Source organism: Rhineura floridana, chromosome 3 (genome assembly GCF_030035675.1).
Source record: "Rhineura floridana isolate rRhiFlo1 chromosome 3, rRhiFlo1.hap2, whole genome shotgun sequence".
Taxonomy (NCBI): Eukaryota; Metazoa; Chordata; class Lepidosauria; order Squamata; family Rhineuridae; genus Rhineura; species Rhineura floridana.
Genome location: NC_084482.1, coordinates 21,054,197 through 21,065,247, shown reverse-complemented (window position 1 = coordinate 21,065,247; position 11,051 = coordinate 21,054,197).

Below are 11,051 nucleotides of genomic sequence, written 5' to 3'. Positions count from 1 at the left end.
ATACTCCATGTCATTCCATGTTGGAGGACGTGTCCAAGTGGAAAGATCTTCTTATTGGATCAGTGTTTATATAGAGTGGGGTTGGCCTAAAGTCAACGATTCAGGCCAGGAGTATTGCTGTCCAGATGTTGTTGGACTACAACTCCCATCAAGCTCAGTCCACATGACTAGTGGTCAGGAATGCAGGGAACTGTGATCCAACAACATCTGGAATGCACCATGTCGGCTATCCCTAATGTAGGCTTCAATCCTGATTTACTTGAGAGGAGGTCTCATGGAATTCACTGAGGTTTATGTCTGAGTAGACATGCGTATGTTGTCAAATCAGGGGAGGCAGGAGTACATGCAGAGTACTGAGAGAAAACTAGCTGCGTTCTGCAAATGATGTGTAATCCAAAGAATGAGGGAAGTGATGCAACACACAATGGAATCTGCCATCAGCAAGCATAGGGCTGAAATCTTGTACCCATTTACCTGGGAGTGAGCCCTACTGATTTCTGTTAGGTTTACTTCTGAGTAGGGATGGGAGAGAAATTCGATTCACATTTCAAGCCAAATCTATCAAATTCACACTTTTATAAACAATATGAGAACCAAAACCCAGTCATCCTTTGAAATGTGCACGTATTCAGATTTTGCAATGCAAGTCACCAATCAAACAATGTTTAGAAAAGTGCATATGTTAGGGGAAAGTGTGCATAAAATTATGAGTGAAAATAACATACAAAATGCATCATATGGTGAGAAATTGCTTGCAAAAATGTGTATGTTAGCCAAAACTGCCTACAAAAACACGTTTATTAAGAGAAATTCACACTAAAATGATGGAAAATTTTCATGAGGATTTTTTGAAAATAAAAATTTGCATTGCTGCAGAAATGTGGAGGACTGAATTTGAGACTGGAAAAATGAGAAACTGAGAGAACTGAAATTGACTGACCATTCCAACCCTACTACTAAATAGATTAGACATGCATAGGATTGTGCCATTAAGTGTATAAGATGTGACTGGCCTTCCATTTGTAAAAAAAGTTATGCCTGAAGTTAACTTTATTTTATTTATTTATTTATTATTTGATCTATATCCCGCCCTTCCTCCCAGCAGGAGCCCAGGGCGGCAAACAAGAGTGCTAGAAACACATCAAAACATCATAAAAACAGACCTTAAAATACATTAAAACAAAACAACTTTAAGAACTTAAAAAAAAAAAAGCTTTAAAAACATCTTTAAAAAGGGGTTAAAAACATATTGTTTAAAATAAAATAAAAAAACTTATTAAAAGCAATTCCAACACAGACACAGACTGGGATAGGTCTCAACTTAAAAGGCTTGTTGAAAAAGAAAAGTCTTCAATAGGCACTGAAAAGATAGCAGAGATGGCGCCTGCCTAATATTTAAGGGGAGGGAATTCCACAGGGTAGGTGCTGCCACACTAAAGGTCCATTTCCTATGTTGTGCAGAACGGACCTCCTGATAAGATGGTATCTGCAGGAGGCCCTCACCTGCAGAGTGCAGTGATCAACTGGGTATATAAGGGGTAAGATGGTCTTTCAAGTATCCTGGTCCCAAGCTGTATAGGTAACTATGATATTTTATTTTATCCATTATTCCAAATCCAAGTCCGGATATCCTCAGATCTAGTTTTGTCATGTTAACTTTGTCTATAATTTATTTTATGTCTGGGGTCTCCCTCTCCCCTAGGCCTTCAAGAATATGACATATTCTGTAGGTTAACTGAGTAAAATAAATCAAAACAACAGCAACGAAAATACCACCTGAGACTGGCACATTACTGCAAGGATATGTGTAGGACTCCATTGCCTCAGTTGTATTAAGGCTGCAGAGCCCATATTGGAAAACATAATTTAATTTAACCCCAAGCACTTTTCCCATACGTATCCTCCATCCATTCATTGCATGGAAATAAGCAGGAAAGCTAAGAGGCCTTTCTTGAAGGCCAAATAGCAAGTGTCTCATGATGTTGCCATGGGCCAATAAAAGAGAACAATTAAGCCAATTAATTTTTCAAATGGCTTAATCTCCAGCAGCAAGCTCTTTGGCTCAAGTGCTTGCTCCATGTGAAGTCCTGTCCTGTTGCACAGCGTGCTGTAAGCAGAACAAGCAATGTAATTAATCGTGTACTTCCTGGGAAGAACTGCAGCCGGCCAAAAAGACTGACAGCATCTTAAATTGCTGAGAAGCAGTGACAGGGGCTGAGACATGCAGTGTGTGTTGACTCAGATAGTAAGCAAGTGTGTTTCAGACTGTGGCCTTAGGCAGCATGGGATGCCGGATATGGTTGGTGTATAAAGAACCACATTTCCTTCATGCAAGGGTGGGGGACCTATTAAAATGGCCCGCCCCTGGAGACTAATGAATCCTGATGCTTTTCAAAGGGCTCTGGGGGATTTTCCGGCTGATAGGACTGGCGCTCCTGTCGAAGCCCTGGCTAATCTGTGGAATGCAGAGATGACCCGGGCAGTGGACACGATCGCTCCTGTGCGCCCTCTCCTTTGTAGAGCTCATACAGCTCCTTGGTATACTCCGGAGCTAAGAGCGATGAAGCAAGATAGGAGACGGCTTGAGCGGAGTTGGAGACGAACTCCCGACGAATGCAATTATGCGCTGGTTTGTGCTTCTACCAAGCGGTATGTAGGTGTGGTGAGGGCGGCGAAGAAACAACATTTCGCTGCCACTATTAAGTCATCTCTCTCCCGCCCAGCGGAGCTTTTTAGAGTTGTCCGAGGGCTACTCCACCCTGGCCCACAGGACATGGTAGATACATCGGTAGCCCGCTGTAATGAGTTTGCTAAGCACTTCCAGCATAAGATCTTATGCATTCGTCGGGACCTAGATTCCCATTTTATGACAGTTAGTCCTAATGAGGTGTCTGGAACACAGTCTAGTCATGTTTTGTTGGATGAGTTTCAGTCGGTTCAGTTCGAGGACGTGGACAAGGTGCTTGGACAGGTACGTGCAACCACTTTGGTACTTGATCCTTGCCCCTCTTGGCTTATAAAAACTAGCAAGGATGGAACAGCTGGCTGGGCCAAGGAAGTGATAAATGCCTCTTTACGAGAGGGAGTGGTCCCTGGCTGTCTGAAAGAAGCGGCGGTGAGATCACTCCTGAAAAAACCTTCCTTGGACCCAGAGGACTTTAACAACTATAGACCAGTGGCAAATGTTCCATTCTTGGGCAAGGTCTTGGAACGAGTGGTTGCTGACCAGCTCCAGGCGCTATTGGATGAAACCGATTATCTAGATCCATTTCAGTCGGGTTTCAGACCTGGTTTTGGCACTGAGACGGCCTTGGTCGCCCTGTGTGATGACCTATATCGGGAGAGAGACAGAGGGAGTGTAACTCTGTTGATTCTCCTTGATCTCTCAGCGGCTTTTGATACCATCGACCATGGTATCCTTCTGGAGAGACTTGCGGAGTTGGGTGTTGGAGGCACTGCTTGGCAGTGGTTCCGCTCCTACTTGGCGGGCCGTCTCCAGAAGATAATACTTGGGGAACATTGCTCGACCCCGTGGGTTCTCCAATATGGGGTCCCGCAGGGTTCAGTCTTGTCTCCCATGCTCTTTAATATCTATATGAAGCCGTTGGGTGCAGTCATCCAGAGTTTTGGAGTGCGTTGTCATCAGTACGCTGATGACACGCAGCTCTACTTCTCCTTTTCATCTTCTTCAGGTGAGGCGGTCGATGTGCTGAACCGTTGTCTGGCCGCGACAATGGACTGGATGAGAACTAACAAACTGAGACTCAATCCGGATAAGACTGAGATGCTGCTGGTGGATGGTTTCTCTGGTCAGATGGTGGATACATACCCTGTCCTGGACGGGGTTACACTCCCCCTAAAGGATCAGGTTTGTAGTTTGGGAGTCGTTTTAGACTCTTCCCTATCACTCGAGGCCCATGTAGCCTCGGTGGCACAGAATGCGTTTTACCAACTTGGGTTGGTAGCCCAGCTACGTCCCTATCTGAGTAAGGAGGACCTTACATCAGTGGTTCATGCTCTGGTAACCTCACGTTTGGACTACTGCAACGCGCTCTACGTAGGGCTACCTCTGAAGACGGTTCGGAAGCTACAGCTAGTGCAAAATACGGCGGCCAGACTGCTAACAAGAACTAAGTGGTCTGAGCATATAACACCTGTTCTGGCTCGCTTGCACTGTCTTCCAATATGCTACCGGGCCAGATTCAAAGTGTTGGTATTAACCTATAAAGCCTTATACAGCGCGGGATCACGATACCTGCAGGAACGCCTCTCCCGTTATGAACCGGCTCGTACACTACGGTCTACTACGAAGGCCCTCCTCCGGGTCCCGACCCTTAGGGAGGCCTGGAGGGTAGTAACAAGATCTAGGGCCTTCTCAGTGGTGGCCCCCGAATTGTGGAATAGTCTCCCCGAGGAGGTATGCCTGGCGCCGACACTATTATCTTTTCGGCGCCAGGTTAAAACCTTTCTCTTCTCTGAGGCATTTTAATCTAAGTTATTTATGTAAATGTTGTAATTGGTATTTTAGATGATGTACTTTTATATTTGTTATATTGATCTTGTAATTTTATTATTGTATATGTTTCTATGTTTGCCGCCCAGAGAGCTGTTTGCTAGTCGGGCGGGATATAAGCTGAATAAAATAAAAATAAATAAATAAATTCACAAATAGATCAGTAGCACCAATAATCCAGCAAAGGAAAAGCATGGTTTAATCGGTTTGCTGAGGCCAGGTAGCTCATTATGTGGCATGCTTTCTGAATTCAGAATGGGAATCCTACATTCTGTCCAACATGATGAAATCAGTGCTGACAGATGTGAGTCTGCTTTGGATGTTACCATTGATTTAAGTCCAGACTCTGTGAAGGCAGATGATTCTTCTGGAAGATGCCATAAGTAGGAAAAGTAAGTCTCAGAGAGATACTGCACTTAGGGTGACCACTTAGACATTGCTGAAAAAAGAGGAAACACATCACCAAAAAAGAGAGAACACATCTGCATAAAAATTGCATATGCTTTTATATGTATAGATGCAAATTTGTAATAATTTATATAATTTAAACCAAATTAAATACATCTCACTACCAAAGTGCTCAGTCTGCTGTCCAGGTGCTAACTGTTAATGGGGAATAGATGGAGAAGGTTAACCTGAGAAATGAGATTTGCCCACTGGCTGTGAGGGAATTTGAATCCAGGTCTCCCCAGTAAACACCCGCTGCTGTCCACTCTATCAATTCACTTCTTACTCTTTTCATGAGGGGTTGCATGGTGGAGCCACTCTCCTCCACAACCATTTGTCATTTTGTTTTCAGGGGGTAGGGAAGCATCACAGTGTTTTCTCCAGATTACAGTGAGAATCAGTCCCAGAAGGTGCCTTCAAGATCAATAGCAGGCAATTCTCTGCTTGTCTTGGCTGTCAAAAGAAAAGAATCTGCTGCTTCCTCCATTGGTCAACACAAGTGTTAGCAGTAACAATTTATTTATTTACTATTTATTGATTAATCAGAGCTTGGAAAAGTTACTTTTTTGAACTACAACTCCCATCAGCCCAATCCAGTGGCCATGCTGGCTGGGGCTGATGGGAGTTGTAGTTCAAAAAAGTAACTTTTCCAAGCTCTGTACATTTATATTCCATCTTTCCTCCAAGGAGCTCAAGGTGGCATACATGGTTCTCTTCCACATTTTATCTTTGCAACAACTCTGTGAGGTAGGTTAGGCTGACAAGTGGTGATTGGCCTAATGGCTGAGTGGGGATTTGAACTCAGGTCTCCCAGGCCCTAGTCCAACACTAACCACTACATCAAGCAGGTTCTCTGTATGTGCCCTCCAGAAGAAGCTGATGTAAAGAGGCCCACAATCAGTAGGTGCAGAGAGCTTTTTCATCCCCCCCCCCTCTGGTCAGTCCAAGACATTGGCAGCCCCCACCCCATGAAAGTGCAGAGTACCCAAAACCAATTAGGTGATCTGAGACAGAAAATCCCACAAACAACTTTCCTTACTTGCTGCTCTCCTATTAGTGCCCAAGGCAGCTGCCTCACACTACCTAATGATAGGGCCAGCCCTGACCCATCACCACAACCAAGGGGAGAGGTCTGCACTCTACTTACACTATACGTTGGGTCCCCTCAGACAGCTGATTCCTACAATGAATTCCCTTTAGTTGGCAACGTCAAAGATGAAGTGACTTCAGGAAACCAATTATTTCAATCCACCTTGAGGTATAGTTCAAGGATATTACTTAATATAAAATTGGATAAGGTGGCTTTCATCTGATAAGATGCTGTCAGCTTGCGCCGGCTCTTGCAGTATCCTTGTATCAAGCTGAATCTGCTCATCATAGTGCCAAATGCCCCTTTTCAAGCACAACTGTTTTACCATGAAAAGGCTTTGGCCCAGAAGTCATCCTGAACTAAAGTTTACTTCTTGCAGAAGCAACATCCTCAGGAACATATAAAGGTGCCTTCTACTGAGTCAGACCACTAGTCCATCTTGCTCAGTATTGCCTATGCTGACCAGTAATGGCTCTCCAGGGTTTAAAGCAGAGAACATTCCCAGTCCACCTGTAGATGCTGGGGATTGAAGCTGGAACCTTCTGCATGCAAGGCAGATGCTCTGCCACTGAACTACAGCCCTTCCGCTTAGCATATACTAACTATTCATTACATTACTTTACTTTGTTGTTGTTGTTATATGCCTTCAAATCGATTTCAACTTATGGTGACCCTATGAATCAGCAACCTCCAAGAACATCTGTCATGAACCACCCTGTTCAGATCTTGTACGTTCAGGTCTGTGGCTTCCTTTGTGGAATCAATCCATCTCTTGTTTGGCCTTCCTCTTTTTCTACTCCCTTCTGTTTTTCCAAGCATTATTATCTTTTCTAATGAATCATGTCTTCTCATTATGTATCCAAAGTATGATAACCTCAGTTTCATCATTTTAGCTTCTAGTGATAGTTCTGGTTTAATTTGTTCAAACACCCAATTATTTGTCTTTTTCACAGTCCATGATATGCGCAAAGCTCTCCTCCAACACCACATTTCAAAGGAGTTGATTTTTCCCTTATCCGCTTTTTTCACTGTCCAACTTTCACATCCATACATAGAGATTGGGAATACCATGGTCTGAATGATCCTGACTTTAGTGTTCAGTGATACATCTTTGCATTTGAGGACCTTTTCTAGTTCTCTCACAGCTGCCCTCCCCAGTCCTAGCCTTCTTCTGGTTTCTTGACTATTGTCTCCATTTTGGTTAATGACTGTGCCAAGGTATTGATAATCCTTGACAAGTTCAATGTCCTCATTGTTAACTGTAAAGTTGCATAAATCTTCTGTTGTCATTACTTTAGTCTTTTTGACTTTCAGCTGTAGTCCTGCTTTTGTGCTTTCCTCTTTAACTTTCATCAGCATTCGTTTCAAATCATTACTGGTTTCTGCTAGTAGTATGGTATTGTCTGCATAGGGATAATGCCATCTATATCCTCCTTTTCATTCATTTTTTCATGTGTATTTGTAGTTAATAAACCCAACAATTATTATGTGGTATCAGAAGGGCCAAATGAGGTAGACAGTGAGCATTATTTGCAGGGCTGATCCAAGGCATTTTGTTGCCTGGGGCAAGGGCAAGATGATGTTCCTCATTTCACATACAGGTCGCATCCACACCATACATATAAACCACATTTATACCACTTTAACAGTCATTGTAATGTGAGTAGGAACTCAAGTGAATTAGAAGTAGTTGTATGGGGAATCAGTTGGGGGTGGTACCAGTAGGAAAACGAAAGTAGAGCTCTTGGTTCTGCAGCAACACACTGTTCAATAAAGTTTGTTCCTTCTACACAGTGTTTGGAGTTCATTTCAACATTTGCAAATATTACAGTCATGACTTCCCCCAAAGAAGCCTGGGAACTGTAGTTTTCCCCTCACAGAGCTACAGTTCCCAGCACTCTTAATAAACTGTAGCTCCCAGAATTCCTGGGGGAAGTCCATGAGCTTTTAATGAACTTTAAAAGTATGGTGTGGACATGAACACTGAAGCTGACTGTACTGGGAGTTTAATTTTACTTTGGCACTAACAACAGGACAGCATCCACCTTAGGGCAGCAGGCTGAGGGACTGAAGGTCAGGCCACACAGCATGTGCAGCACACACAGCTTTGTCCTTCCAAATGTAATCACCGCTCCTTGCCCTCCAGCTTCTGCAACCAGAGGGAGCCGCCTCACTCCACCTAATGATAGGGCCTGTCTTAATTTTGTGGGGGACATCCACTTTCTGAGAAGAAGCTGCATTTGGGGTTTAGCTGTGCCTGTCAAATTTCTGCTACCCATGAAATGGAGCTCCGCCAATAAAAGCTGGCAACATTTCTGGTGAATTGTTGTTGTTTTTAGAGTGTACAATGGGGCTTAGTCTGAACATGCACTTGGACATGGAGATAAGCGTTGCTAGCCATTAATGGCTAATTGCTGCATATCAAAGTGCTCTTCACAAAGAAGCTACATAAGAACATCAGTAGAGCCCTGTTGGATCAGGTCAGAGGCTCACCTAGTTCAGCATCTTGTTCTCACAGTGGCCAACCCGATGCCCTAAGGGAAAGCCTCTCAGCAGGACCTGAGTGCAACAGCACCCTCCCCTCCTGCGGTTTCCTCCAGCAGCTGGTATTCAGAAGCATGCTGCCTCCATCTGTGGAGGCAAAGTGGAGCCATCATTGCTAGCAGCTGCTGGGGCTGGTTCAGATATTGCCATCCTTGGACACCTGAAACACTATTGATATGTGAACCATGTGAGTACACAGAAGACGTTGAACCTCTGCATGCATAACATTGGCTACCACTGACTCAGTCCAGAAGCTTTGCAGTTGGGCACTCTAAACATGTGGCAAGGCCGTGCTGAGATCTGGACCAAAGTAGTTGTGACTGCTTCACTACAGGCTGAACTGCATCCCAATAAGATCAAATGACACCTGCCCCTGATTTGTCCTATATGCATCACCGAGAGTGAGGGCACTGTCCTCCTCCCCACCCACCTTGTGTGTCTCCCTATCATGATTCCAATGTCACCTGGTTGTTGTGGGAGCATTGCATCCAAGTCGAACAGAGGTGCAGAACCCCCGACCCATGGGCCAAATGCAGTCGTAGTCGACTTGAAGGCACATAACAACAACAACAATCCCTATCATCTCAGCTTCTTTCAATTTCTGATTGGGAATCCTTTTGCAACTCATCATCTCATTAGCTCATTATCCTGTACACTGTAAGGGAATGCTTCTGAATTCACACTGTTATCACAACAGGCACCACCCATAAATGATAAAGGAGGAAGCCACATTTCCACAGCATGCTCAAATATCAGGCTTGATGAAGCACCTTAGGATGTATTTTCTTGACAAGCATATTAGAAGAATAACTGCCCTGAAGGAGAATGGTTTTCTGTGCTTTGGGTGTTGTTGCCATCCAGGCAATGAGAGGCGCCCCTCAGTCTGCAGCCAAAGTCTACAGAACACAAGCATGGCCTGAAGCCCCCTGTGTGAGTGTGAACCTTCTGAATCAGCAGATTGTGTAAGTTGCCTTGGGAGTAGGGGGGGCTGGGGAAAGCTCAGGGAGGCATTGCTCCTTGGCAAACTCTGGACTGTCATTATGAGATTAGTGCAGGGGGGAGTGAAAAAAATACTATCTGTATTGGAATTGTTTTTAAATGTTGCAGAGGTTTTAATTGTATTATCACTGATGTGTTTGCCACCCCGGACTCCTTTGGGAGGAAGGGTAGAATATCAGACAGACAGACAGACGGACAGATTAGATAGATCAACAGATCGATAGATCGATGAGAAATGCACTTTAGAATTCAGAGTTCATGTAGCTGCTCTGGATTTGTGATCTTGTTCTTCCTCCTCACCCTAGCTCTGCCATGCCACACTATAGATTTTATCTATCTACCTACCTATCTATCTATCTGCACATCAAATAATATATTTTTGAGCTCACTGCAATTTACTGTGTCCCTGTTTGGAAAATCTTAAAATCTGAGCAAAGAATAAGGCCTCTCACAGCCTTGAGCTGAGAAGAATTTAAATTGCAGTAAAGGTATGTTCTGAGGTCCAGATTTTGACTGAGCTTATGAAATTCCTCCTCTACAGTTTTGCAAGAGGTGGGCCTTGGGGGTGGTTGTGGGGGTGAACTAAGCTCCCTATACAGCAGCGATTAGCCAATGCGGTGCCTCCAGATGCTGTTGGGCTATAGTGGAAGGGAGTAGATAATGTTTAGTTTCCCTACGGAAATTGCTTCAGAAACTTGTCTCTCTTCTTGATTCTTTTATTGATCCCTATTTATGGATTCCTTTACTGATTTCCTATCACTGATTTCAACTACCTTCAAATATCTGAAGGGTGTGTTGCAGAAGGCAGAGCAGACTTTTCCTCTCTTGCTCCAGAGGGCAGGAGGAGAACTCATGGCTGGAAATAGCAAGGGAACAGATTTTGGCTTGAACATTATTAGACACTTCCTAACACCAAGGGCTGTTTGACACTGGCACAGATTGCCTCTCAGAATTTGCTGGAGGTATTTCAGCAAAGCTTCAATAGCCATCTGTCAGGGATGCTGTTGTTGCAGCCTGCATTGCAGATCTGATGTTGAGACAGGGTTGGACTAGATGGCCTCCAAGATACCTTTCAACTTTTATTCTAATGTGGTTGGATAGGAAGCATTCCTCCACAATGCACTGAAAACTGCAGTAATACCAAGGGCTGTTGTTTATTGTTCCATTAGTGCAATCCGTGGTACTCATGGGAATATTTGTTTAGAAACAGTTGACAGCACTGACAGTAATATGATGGGTGCCTTAGTGCCCAGTGTGCACACTTTTGCCTTTGATTAATAGATTTTGCAGAGCCATGTGGTGCTTCAAAAATCTGCCTGACCGGTTTGACCACAGAATCACAGAACAGAAGAGTTGGAACAGGCCAATAAGGCCATCAAGTCCAACCCCTGCTCAAGGCAGGAATCCAAGTTAAATCCAAGAGCAGTGGACAAGAGAATGGTCATGTGTACACCACAA